This window comes from Ovis canadensis, chromosome 9, assembly GCF_042477335.2.
Source record: "Ovis canadensis isolate MfBH-ARS-UI-01 breed Bighorn chromosome 9, ARS-UI_OviCan_v2, whole genome shotgun sequence".
In the NCBI taxonomy this organism is placed as follows: domain Eukaryota; kingdom Metazoa; phylum Chordata; class Mammalia; order Artiodactyla; family Bovidae; genus Ovis; species Ovis canadensis.
Window position 1 is genome coordinate 32,458,258 of NC_091253.1, and position 11,037 is coordinate 32,469,294.

The following is an 11,037-nucleotide window of genomic DNA, read 5'->3' on the forward strand; positions in this document are numbered from 1 at the left end:
GGTCACAGAGTCCAACACCACTGACGGCTGAGCACTGAGGATTGCTACACAGTTTTGCCCGTGCTCCCTACACCTGAGCACAATGGGTAGGTTAATACAAGCTTCCTGTTTATCCTCCCCCAGCTGAATGGAAGACCTCTGCAAAACTAGAAGCCTCTGAGCCCCGCTGTCTGTGTTTACTGCCCTCTCTGCCATCTCTGCAGGGCCGTATTAACTGGAACACTCAAGCCCCACTCCCTGGAGAAGGCAATGGCACCCCACTCCAGCACTCTTGCCTGGAAAGTCCCATGGACGGAGGAGCCTGGTGGGCTACAGTCCATGGGGTCGCCAAGAGTCGGACACGACTGAGAGACTTCACTTTTCACTTTCAAGCCCCTCTTATCTTCTTTTTCATTTCCCAATCCATCCTCCCTCTCTCAAAGCATAAAACGGATTAAATGAATGTTGGCATCATTTGCACTTGGCGATGAATCAACTGTTTATACTTCACCCCCAAATATGTTTTAGCTGAGAGATTCTCAAATTCTTCTAGCCGTGAGAAATGTTGAAAACCTGAGTGGGTTCCGGCTTCAGAACACTGGGTGGCGCTGTTCCCCTTCAACTGGGATGCAAATGGCCGACTCGAGATCCCGCTGCTTCACTGTGCTGAGTCCTGAGACTCCTCTGGTATCCTGCATGGTTTGTTAACCTTAGACGTGTGGACGTTTGGCTGTATTTACCACTTTATTTTTATCTCTTTGTTTTCCTTTCTTCCTGTGAATTTCTTGATTTTATCAGAAGTGAAAGTGAAAGTGAGGTCGCTCAGTCGTGTCCGACTCTTCGCGACCCCATGGACTGCAGCCTACCAGGCTCCTCTGTCCATGGGATTTTCCAGGCGAGAGTACTGGAGTGGGGTGCCAGATTTTATCAGAAAGTGCCCCTAATGCCTTCTTGATGTGTTTCTCGTGTTCTCTGCTGGCCCTCATTGGTCTACCAGGTGGCTGCCCCACAATCTTTAAATTCTGTTCTTCTTCGCAGCACACTCTTGGACCACAGTGATCATTCGTGATAATGATACACAGGAAATAGAGATGGAAACTGAAGGCCCGTCGGATGCTGTCTAGAGGAACAACTCAAGTCTCCAGAGAGATGATGGTGTAGAACGGGGCATGGAGGTATGAAGAGATTTAATTCTTTCTTTGTTAAATTTTTGTCTTTTAAGATGCTTTTGTGAGGTTTTCACAGATGAGAATACTGAGATCCAGAGAGGCTTAAGTCCTGACTTAAGACTGTGAAGTTAGGAAGTAGCAAAACTTCTACTGATTTTGTTTCGTGAGGTCTTCCACCATCCATCCATTCATTCATCACTCATTCATTAAAAGATTTAAGTCCTGACTTAAGCTAGTGCAATTAAGGAGTAGGAAAGTTCTGTTAGATGTTAATGAGCTGTTTTCACCATTCAGTCATCCATCCATCTATTGATATTTGCCCAGAATCTACCATGTGTTACTACTATACTGTGCAAGGGTGTACAACGTGGGTAAGTGCTAAGTCGCTTCAGTCATATTGGACTCTGCAACTCCGTGAACAGTAGCCCGCCAGGCTCCTCCATCCACAGGATTCTCCAGGCAAGAATACTGGAATGGGTATCCATGCCCTCCTCCAGGGGATCTTCCTGACCCAAGGATCGATATATAATAGAGAACAAAAGACCAAGTCCCAGGGAATTTCCATTTTAGTGAGAGGGAGATTAGGGAGAGACAGTGGACAACAGCAACCAGTACACAGTGGGTCATGGAATGGCAGGGTCTGACTTGTGTGCGTGTGCTCTGCGTGTGCTCTCCTGTGATGCACGCATTACCTGGACAGGTGGCAAAGAGGTGAGAGTAGGAAAGACACGTATGTGCACCAACAATCATAATATCGGCATTTTTCTTATTGTCCTGACTCATTTTGTTCAGCTGCTTTCCTGGCTCCTGCCTAGCCCCTCCTCTCAGAATCAGAGGCAGCTGCGCAGTTGCTAAGCCGTGGAGGGACATCTCCGGAGCTGCAGGCTGGCAGGGAAAGGTGAGACGGGGAGGTAAGACAGAGGTTGGGCAGGGCTGCCCTGCGCTAGGTAGGAAACAGCTCTTAGAAACTGGAAATCACAAGTTAAAAGCAATTTACTGAATGTGCGTTTGCTTCCAGCCTTTTCTCCTCTTTTATGTCAGAATGAAGCAGAAAACAGTTCTTAGAATTGAGGCTTTTGCCAGTGAGTTCTCAGTAAGATTTCAGCATGCCTTCCTGGGAACATGCCTTCCCGGGAACATGCCTTCATTGATGCCTTAGCGAGTGAGGGAAGTGGGGGCAGAGGGCATGGCTGGCCCAGAAAACAGATACATGGAAAAAAGTCAGTATCTTTAGAAGACAGGCCGTGGTAGGGGAGAAAACTGGTAGTGCTGGGCCATGAAATTGTAAAAGCTTTGTGGCCTTTTCAGGCAACATGGAATCCTTGGTTGTTTTTAATTTGGCTGGGGGCATGTTCTACAGAAAAATGATACAGAGTTGTTCTGAAGGGTGAATTGCCACAGAATGAGAAGAAGGGAAATAAGATGGTCCAGATGGAGTGGAGGGGACACATGCTGTAAAACAATTAAATTACCTTTTTTATGTGTATGGGCTTCCCTGGTAGCTCAGCTAGTGAAGAATCCACCTGTAATGCGGGAGTCCCCGGTTCAGTCCCTGGGTCGGGAAGATCCCCTGGAGACGGAATAGGCTACCCACTCCAGTTATCATGGTCTTCCCTGGTGGCTCAGATGGTAAAGAATCTGCCTGCAATGCAGGACACCTGGGTTCGATCTCTGGGTTGGGAAGATCCCCTGGAGATCATTTTTTATGTGTATAGTGAGAATACTTAAAGATCTACTCTTTTAGCAAATTGCAAGTATACAACACAGTATTATTAGCTATGATACTAGGATATATTAACATGCTGTGCATTGGAGTCCCAGAACTTACTCATCCTAAAACTATGTGAGGTGATATATGTGTTAGTTCACTTGATTGTGATCATTTTATAAAGTATAAAAGCATGTGAATGTGCTAACACATATAATTTTTATTTGTCAAGTACACCTTGATAAAGCTGGAAAAGAGGGTTATTGAGAAGCATGTTTGGAGACTTCCCTGGTGGTCCAGCGGCTAAAACTCCAAGTTCCCAGTGCAGAGGGCCTTAGCCTGATCCCTGGTCAGGGAACTAGATCCCCCATGCCGCAACTAAGACCAGGCACAGCCAAATAAATGAACGAATAAATATCTGAAAAAGGCATGGCTAGCAGGATTTTATCACTGTTGAGATGACTAGCTCTTATTTATTAAGGAATTACCTGTGCCCTGGCTTAGAGTGCCTTCCCTATGCTAACTTGTCATCCCTAGAACAATCCAGTAAAATAGCCACTCGTATAATCCCCACTTACAGATGTGGAAGAAGAGTTTCAGGAGAGTGAAATGAATTGTCCGTGGATTTACAGCGGCAGCGTGGAGTAGCTGAGACTCAAGCCCATAGTGTTGTGCGTGCATGCTCAGTCCCTTCAGCCGTGTCTGACCCTTTGTGACCCCATGGACTGCAGCCCACCAGACTCCTCTGTCCATGGAATTCTCCAGACAATGATACTGGAGTGGGTTGCCGTACCCTCCTCCAGGGGATCTTCCCAACCCAGGGATCGGACCCGAATCTCCTGCATCTTCTGTGTTCCCAGGCAGATTCTTTACCCACTGAGCTACCTGGGAAGCTCTATAAACTGGGTCCAAAGCTTCTTATTTGGCTGCTTCCGCTCTTTCATCCCCTAAGTAGTAGATGTGGGGGGAAGGAGAGAGAGGGGTGGGAAGGACTCCCAGATTCCTGATGTGGGACAGAAGGCCCACCGGTAGACCCAGTTCTAGATTACTGGGGCAATCCCGTGCCATTCTATACTTTTCTAAACATTCTATGCATTCTATCCCAGTTGAGAACTACAATATAACAGTATTAACATACAAAGGCCCTGGACTTTCCCGCCCACACCCAGGATAACTGCCATCAGTTATCTCCAGCCCCTACCTCACACCCTGTGGGCAGTTCCTCTGCTTCCCTCCAGGCCCACCAATTTCAGCTGATTTCTAGAGGTCTGTAATCGGCCCAATCACTCCTGCCTCTGAGGTTTTGTTCCTGGAAGACTCCTGGCCTCTGAACTAGAGTTTTCCTTTCTGTGTTCGTCCTGTTACTCTCTGCCTGTGCTGACTTGGATCTCCCAGGTGTGTATCTGGCCACACTGTTTCATTGGTGGACTTTGAAAGCTGAAGGCTGCTCCAGTTACTATTTGCTGTTGTTGTTCAGTTGCTAAGCTGTGTCTGACTCTTTGTGACCCCATGGACTGTAGCACGACAGCCTCCTCTGTCCTCCACTATCTCCAGGTGTTTGCTCAAATTCACGTCCATTGAGTCGGTGATCCTATCTAACCACCTCATCCTCTGTTGCCCTCTTCTCCTTTTGCCTTCAGTCTTTCCCAGCATCAGGGTCTTTTCCAAGGAGTCGGCTCTTTGCATCTTGTGGCCAAATTATTGGAGCTCCAGCTTCAGCATCAGTCCTTCCAATGAATATTCAGGGTTGATTTCCTTTAGGATTGACTGGTTTGATATCTTTGTAGTTCAAGAGACTCTCAAGACTCAATCTTTTTTTTTTTAATCCACCAAAGAGAGGGCTGTAGTTCACTGATGCCGTCAATAGGACATTTAATTTTATGTGCCCCCGGCTTTTTAAAAAAATCTTTCGACTTCTCTACTTCCAGGCATTTCTCACTGGACACTTCTCTCCCCAGGCTGCTTCCTGCCTCATTGATATTCCCATTATCCAAAAATTCCTATTTACTTTCATTCATGCATCCGTGAGTTCATTCTCAGATTCGGCAAGTGTGCCAGGTGCAATTTCAAGTGCTTAGGATACATCAGTGAATAAATTACTCTAAAATTATTTTACTTTAGGAGCTTATATTCCAAGAAGATGGAAACAAAATGAACCATAAAGATAATAAGTGCTCAGTTGTTCACTCATCTCCAAACCTTTGTGACTCCATGGCATGTGGAATCTTAGCTCTCCGGCCAGGGATTCAATGTGTATTTCCTACATTGGAAGGCAAAGTCTTAACCACTGGACCACAAGGGAAATCCCAGGTATATAATATTTAAAAAAGAACAAGGATGTTATGGTAGCTGGAAAAGAGAGAGCAAACAAAACCAGGGAAATAACAGAGGCCCAGATCATGGAAGGCTTGTAGAGGCTGCTACAAGAAATTAGGAGGAACTCTAGGGACTTCCCTGGTGGTTCAGCAGTGAAGACTCTGCACTTCCAAAGCAGGGGTGTGGTTTCAATCCCTGGCCAGGAAACCAACATTCCACATGTCATGAAAGTGAAGTGAAAGTCACTCAGTCATATCCAGCTCTTTGCGACCCCATGGACAATACAGTCCATGGAATTCTCCAGGCCAGAATACTGGAATGGGTAGCTTTTCCCTTCTTCAGGGGATCTTCCCAACCTTGTGATGAAACCCAGGTCTCCCACATTGTGGGTAGATTCTTTACCAGAAGAGCCACAAGGGAAACCCAAGAATACTGAATTGGGTGGCCTATCCCTTCTGCAGAAGATCTTCCCGACCAGGAATCAAACTGGGGTCCGCTGCACTGCAGGCAGATTCTTTACCAATGAGCACATGTCATTCAGTTCAGTTTAGTTCAGTCGCTCAGTCATGTCTGACTCTTTGTGACCCCATGGACTGCAGCACGCCAGGCCTCCCTGTCCATCACCAACTCCTGGAGTTCACTCAAACTCATGTCCATTGAGTTGGTGATGCCATCCAACCATCTTATCCTCTGTCGTCCCCTTCTTCTCCCATCTTCAGTCTTTCCCAGCCTCAGGGTCTTTTCAGATGAGTCAATTCTTCTCATCAGGTGGCGAAAGTATTGGAGTTTCAGCCTCAACATCAGTCCTTCCAATGAATATTCAGGGCTGATTTCCTTTAGGATGGACTGGTTGGATCTCCTTGCTGTCCAAAGAACTCTCAAGAGTCTTCTCCAACACCACAGTTCAAAAGCATCAATTCTTTGGTGCTCAGCTTTCTTTATGGTCCAGCTCTCACATCCATACATGACCACTGGAAAAACCATAGCTTTGACTAGATGGACCTTTGTTGGCAAAGTAATGTCTCTGCTTTTTAATATGCTGTCTAGGTTGGTCATAACTTTTCTTCCAAGGAGTAAGTGTCTTAATTTCATGGCTACAGCCACTATCTGCAGTGATTTTGGAGCCCAGAAAAATAAAGTCTGTCACTGTTTCTACTGTTTCCCCATCTATTTGCCATGAACTGATGGGACCAGATGCCATGATCTTCGTTTTGTGAATGTTAAGCTTCAAGCCAACATTTTCACTCTTCTCTTTCACTTTCATCAAGAGGCTCTTTAGTTCTTCTTCACTTTCTGCCATAAGGGTGGTGTCATCTGCATATATCTGAGGTTATTGACATTTCTCCAAGCCATCTTGATTCCAGCTTGTACTTCATCCAGCCCAGCATTTCTCATGATGTACTCTGCATATAAGTTAAATAAGCAGGGTGACAATATATAGCCTTGATGTACTCCTTTCCCGATTTGGAAGCAGTCTGTTTTTCCATGTCCAGTTCTAACTGTTGCTTCCTGACCTGCATACAGATTTCTCAAGAGGCAGATCAGGTGGTCTGGTATTTCCATCTCTTTCAGAATTGTCCACAGTTTGTGGTGATCCACACAGTCAAAGGCTTTGACGTAGTCAATAAACCAGACATAGATATTTTCCTGGAACTCTCTTGTTTTTTGATGATCCAGCGGATGTTGGCAATTTGATCTCTGGTTCCTCTGCCTTTTCTAAAACTAGCTTGAACATCTGGAAGTTCATGGTTCACATGCTGTTGAAGCCTTGTTTGGAGAATTTTGAGCATTGCTTTACTAGCATGTGAGGTGAGTGCAATTGTGTGGTAGTTTGAGCATTCTTTGGCATTGCCTTTCTTTGGGATTGGAATGAAAACTGACCTTTTCCAGTCCTGTAGCCACTGCTGGATTTTCCAGATTTGCTGGCATACTGAGTGCAGCACTTTGAGACCATGATCTTTTAGGATTTGAAATAGCTCAACTGGAATTCCATCACCTCCACTAGGCTTTGTTTGTAATGATGCTTCCTAAGGCCCACTTGACTTCGCATTCCAGGATATCTGGCTCTAGGTGAGTGATCACACCATCGTGATTATCTGGGTCATGAAGATCCTTTTTGTACAGTTCTTCTGTGTATTCTTGCCACCTGTTCTTAATATCTTCTGCTTCTGTTAGGTCTCTACCATTTCTGTCCTTTATTGAGCCCATCTTTGCATGAAATGTTCCCTTGGTATCTCTAATTTTCTTGAAGAGATCTCTAGTCTTTCCCAATCTATTGTTTTCCTCTATTTCTTTGCACTGATCACTGATTTTGAACAGAGTTGAGATTTAATACCTTAATATTTAAAAACATCTTTCTGGATCTTGAGAACAGACTGTAGGGAGACAAATATAGCAGAAGATGAGTTAGGAGGGTACTATTGCCATCTGGGTAGCTATGGTCTAAAACATATGATGCTCTTTCTAATCTCATGGCCTCCTGTGGGTAACAAGTAAAGAGAGAGGCCAGATCAGATGTACTCTCTCCAGTGCTTCTGGAGCTGGGGTAGAAGTGAAGTTCTCAGTGTCAGCCAATGGACCTAGATGGGAAAGTTGGCTGGCAGGTGTTCAGCGTCTTCCTGCCTAAGAATGGAAGACACTGAGCACTCTTCTTTTATTTCCAGGTTGCATACGTGTTGGTTTTGATGCCATATTGGTGCCTAGCCCGGGCTTCCCAGGTGGTGATAGTGGTAAAGGACACGCCTGCCAATGCAGGAATCATAAGAGACTCAGGTGGGATCCCTGGGCTGGGAAGATCCCCTGAAGAAGGGAATGGCAACCCACTCCAGTGTTCTTGCCTGGAGAATCTCTTGAACAGAAGGGCCTGTGGGCTAAGGTCCATAGGGTCACAAAGAGTCAGACATGACTGAAGCAGCTTAGCATGCATGCATGCATGGCGCCTAGCCCACCTCCCATGAAGTCCTCCTTGTTATTACTGTTGCCCCTGCTAACCAGCCACAGGCACATGTCAGTTACCAAGTCCTGACCATATGATAGGTAATCATAGTCCCAGAAGATAAGATTGCCCCAGAGAAATGCCCACAGGACACTGGATAGATGGCTACTCCTTCCAGTCCTAGACCAAGCAGCATAAACCTGCAACGTTTTCCCTCTTCCAAAAATGATCATGTGTATATATCTTATTTGACTCCAGTAAGAAAGTGACTTGTATTACCTGTTTGTCAAAACAATAGTATCAATGATTATATTATCAAAGGGTGGAAGGTGAGGGCAGAAAAAAGAATATTGGGACTCAAAATTCCTACACAAAATGACCACCATAAGTTGAGTTTTGAAGCACTCTTAAGCCAGCACTATAGGAGTATTTCTTGAAATATAATGCCTTTCTATAAGCTATTCAATTGCTTTATATTTCTGTATTAAATATAATGCTTCATAAGAAGATGTTTTGCAATTTTTAAATGGGTCTTAAAGTAAAGACATATGGCTATACAGAATGCAGCTAAGCAGTGAAATGGTAAATGTAAAAAAATGTAGAATTAGCTCAAAAGTCTCTGAAGCTTTGCAAGAATCTGATGTAATGAACCAAAATGACCTTCTTCATTTTCTATCATTTCTCCCAAGATGCTAGTGCTTTAGATCTATGTGTAAATGTTACATGGGCTCTGTCATTAGGTAGATATTTGCTCACAGATGATAAAAAGGTATATTTTTCTCCCAAATTTAATTTGATTCAGTTGCAACCGTGGTCAATGAGGAACAGTCCTTGGAGATGGATGTTGTCAAGCGCTCTTAGGAATCTGACATCTTATTACATGGAAAAAATTGCTAACAGTCTTGTAAGTACAGATTCAAAAGGGAAAATATGAAAGGCCATTTCTTAGCCTACAGCATTTGTTAGTAAAACTCACAAACTCTTAGAGCTTAGAAAGTTTCATACTCCATTTTCTAGTTTTCTCCAGTATTAGATAGTTTTCGAGATCTTTTTCAGATGTTTAGCTCATACACACAAATACTGAAGCGCAAAGTATGCAGGTTTGTCATTCACTATTCTCCATGCCTGTGATGGTGTGTCCACTCTGATTTTATCACATGGAAGTGGCCTTGTATTCCATATAAAGATACAATGCAGCAATAACTCCGTGTTTTCTCTTTGCTCCCTATGTCAGTAAGCAATTTTATGAAAGGCAGTGGTCAGGCCTAGTTTTTCCTTCTTCCTTAATGTGTCCAAAATAGTGCTTATGTTGATGCTTTTGAACTGTGGTACTGGAGAAGACTCTTGAGAGTCCCTTAGACTGCAAGGAGAGCCAACCAGTCAATCCTAAAGGAAATGAACCCTGAATATTCATTGGAAGGACTGATGCTGAAGCTAAAGCTCCAAAACTTCGGCTACCTGATCAAAGAGCTGACTCATTGGAAAAGACCCTGATGCTGGGAGAGATTGAGGGCAGGAGGAGAAGAGGATGAGAGAGGATGAGATGGTTGTATGGCATCACTGACTCAATGGACATGAGTTTGAGCAATCACTGGGAGATAGTGAAGGACAGGGAAGCCTTCAGTCCATGGGGTCACAAAGAGTCAGACACAACTTATCAACTGGACAACAGCAAATTTAACCTAAACTGTTTCACCTATTTCTTGGGCAACAAGGAAGACCACAGTCTGCCTTTGGTATCCACAGTTTCCTCATCTGTGGATTAAAACAGATGACAATGGTCCCAGAAACAGAACACTTTTATTTTTAAAAATTTTTATTTTTACTTTATTTTACTTTACAATACTGTATTGGTTTTGCCATACATTGACATGAATCCACCACGGGTGTACATGAGTTCCCAATCCTGAACCCCCCTCCCACCTCCCACCCCACATCATCTCTCTGGATCATCCCCGTGCACCAGCCCCAAGCATCCTGTATCCTGCATCAAACATAGACTGGCGATTCGTTTCTTACATAATAGTATACATGTTTCAGTGCCATTCTCCCAAATCATCCCACCCTCTTCCTCTCCTTCAGAGTCCAAAAGTCCGGTCTATACATCTGTGTCTCTTTTTGCTGTCTCGCATACAGGGTTATCATTACCATCTTTCTAAATTCCATACATATGTGTTAGTATACTGTATTGGTGTTTTTCTTTCTGGCTTACTTCACTCTGTATAGTCGGCTCCAGTTTCATCCATCTCATCAGAACTGACTCAAATGTATTCTTTTTGATGGCTGAGTAATCTGTGAGCAGGGCAATGTACAGAAATAGGAGACTAGGAAGATACAACGTAGAAGTGTAGCTGCTAGTTCTCTGCTTTTTTTTTAACGTGAAGAGGACATCAGCTTGATCTCAAACTATACTAATTCTATGATGCAGATTTATATGGACATGTCTGAAGGCCATTTGAATGGACCCATGAGCCTTGTACTGTCAAAACAGACTAGAGGTCTCTTAGGGCCAACATCATTCTAAGCAAAGACAGAGTTTGAACAAAGGATTTTGCCTGGAATAAATGGTTCATAAAGAAGTTCAAGGTCATTCTGAATAGTGCCCATGTCTGCCACTCACCCTGTCCATGGCCTCACTGCCACACTGTTACCTGACCCTAGGGGGAAAGGAATGGAGGATAAAACCTGCAAGAGTCGTTTCAGCCCAAACATCATGAAATGTGGAGTCTCTAAGGCTTGGTGGCTGCTGTGACAGAACTGCACAGGAGCTGGGCATTTTCACAGGCACGGTGCAGACTCAGCCACCTGGGACCTGCTGAATTAGCTTTCCTCTTAGATGGAAGAGTGGTCCCTCATGCCACTCTTTAGTGGGTGTTAGCAGAACCACAGAGGACGTGGGGCAGCTTCATGATGGTTTCATGACCAGCAGC

The 11,037-nt window shown here is 44.4% G+C and overlaps 1 long non-coding RNA gene across 1 annotated transcript; it reads left to right on the forward strand.

The window, feature by feature from the left end:
* The first annotated feature begins 630 nt into the window (after nt 1–630).
* LOC138446173 (uncharacterized) lies at nt 631–9,011 on the forward strand. The gene is made up of 3 exons (XR_011259206.1): nt 631–711; nt 1,018–1,154; nt 8,910–9,011. It is a non-coding gene; the product is annotated as an uncharacterized lncRNA (long non-coding RNA).
* Nucleotides 9,012–11,037: the final 2,026 nt, after the last annotated feature.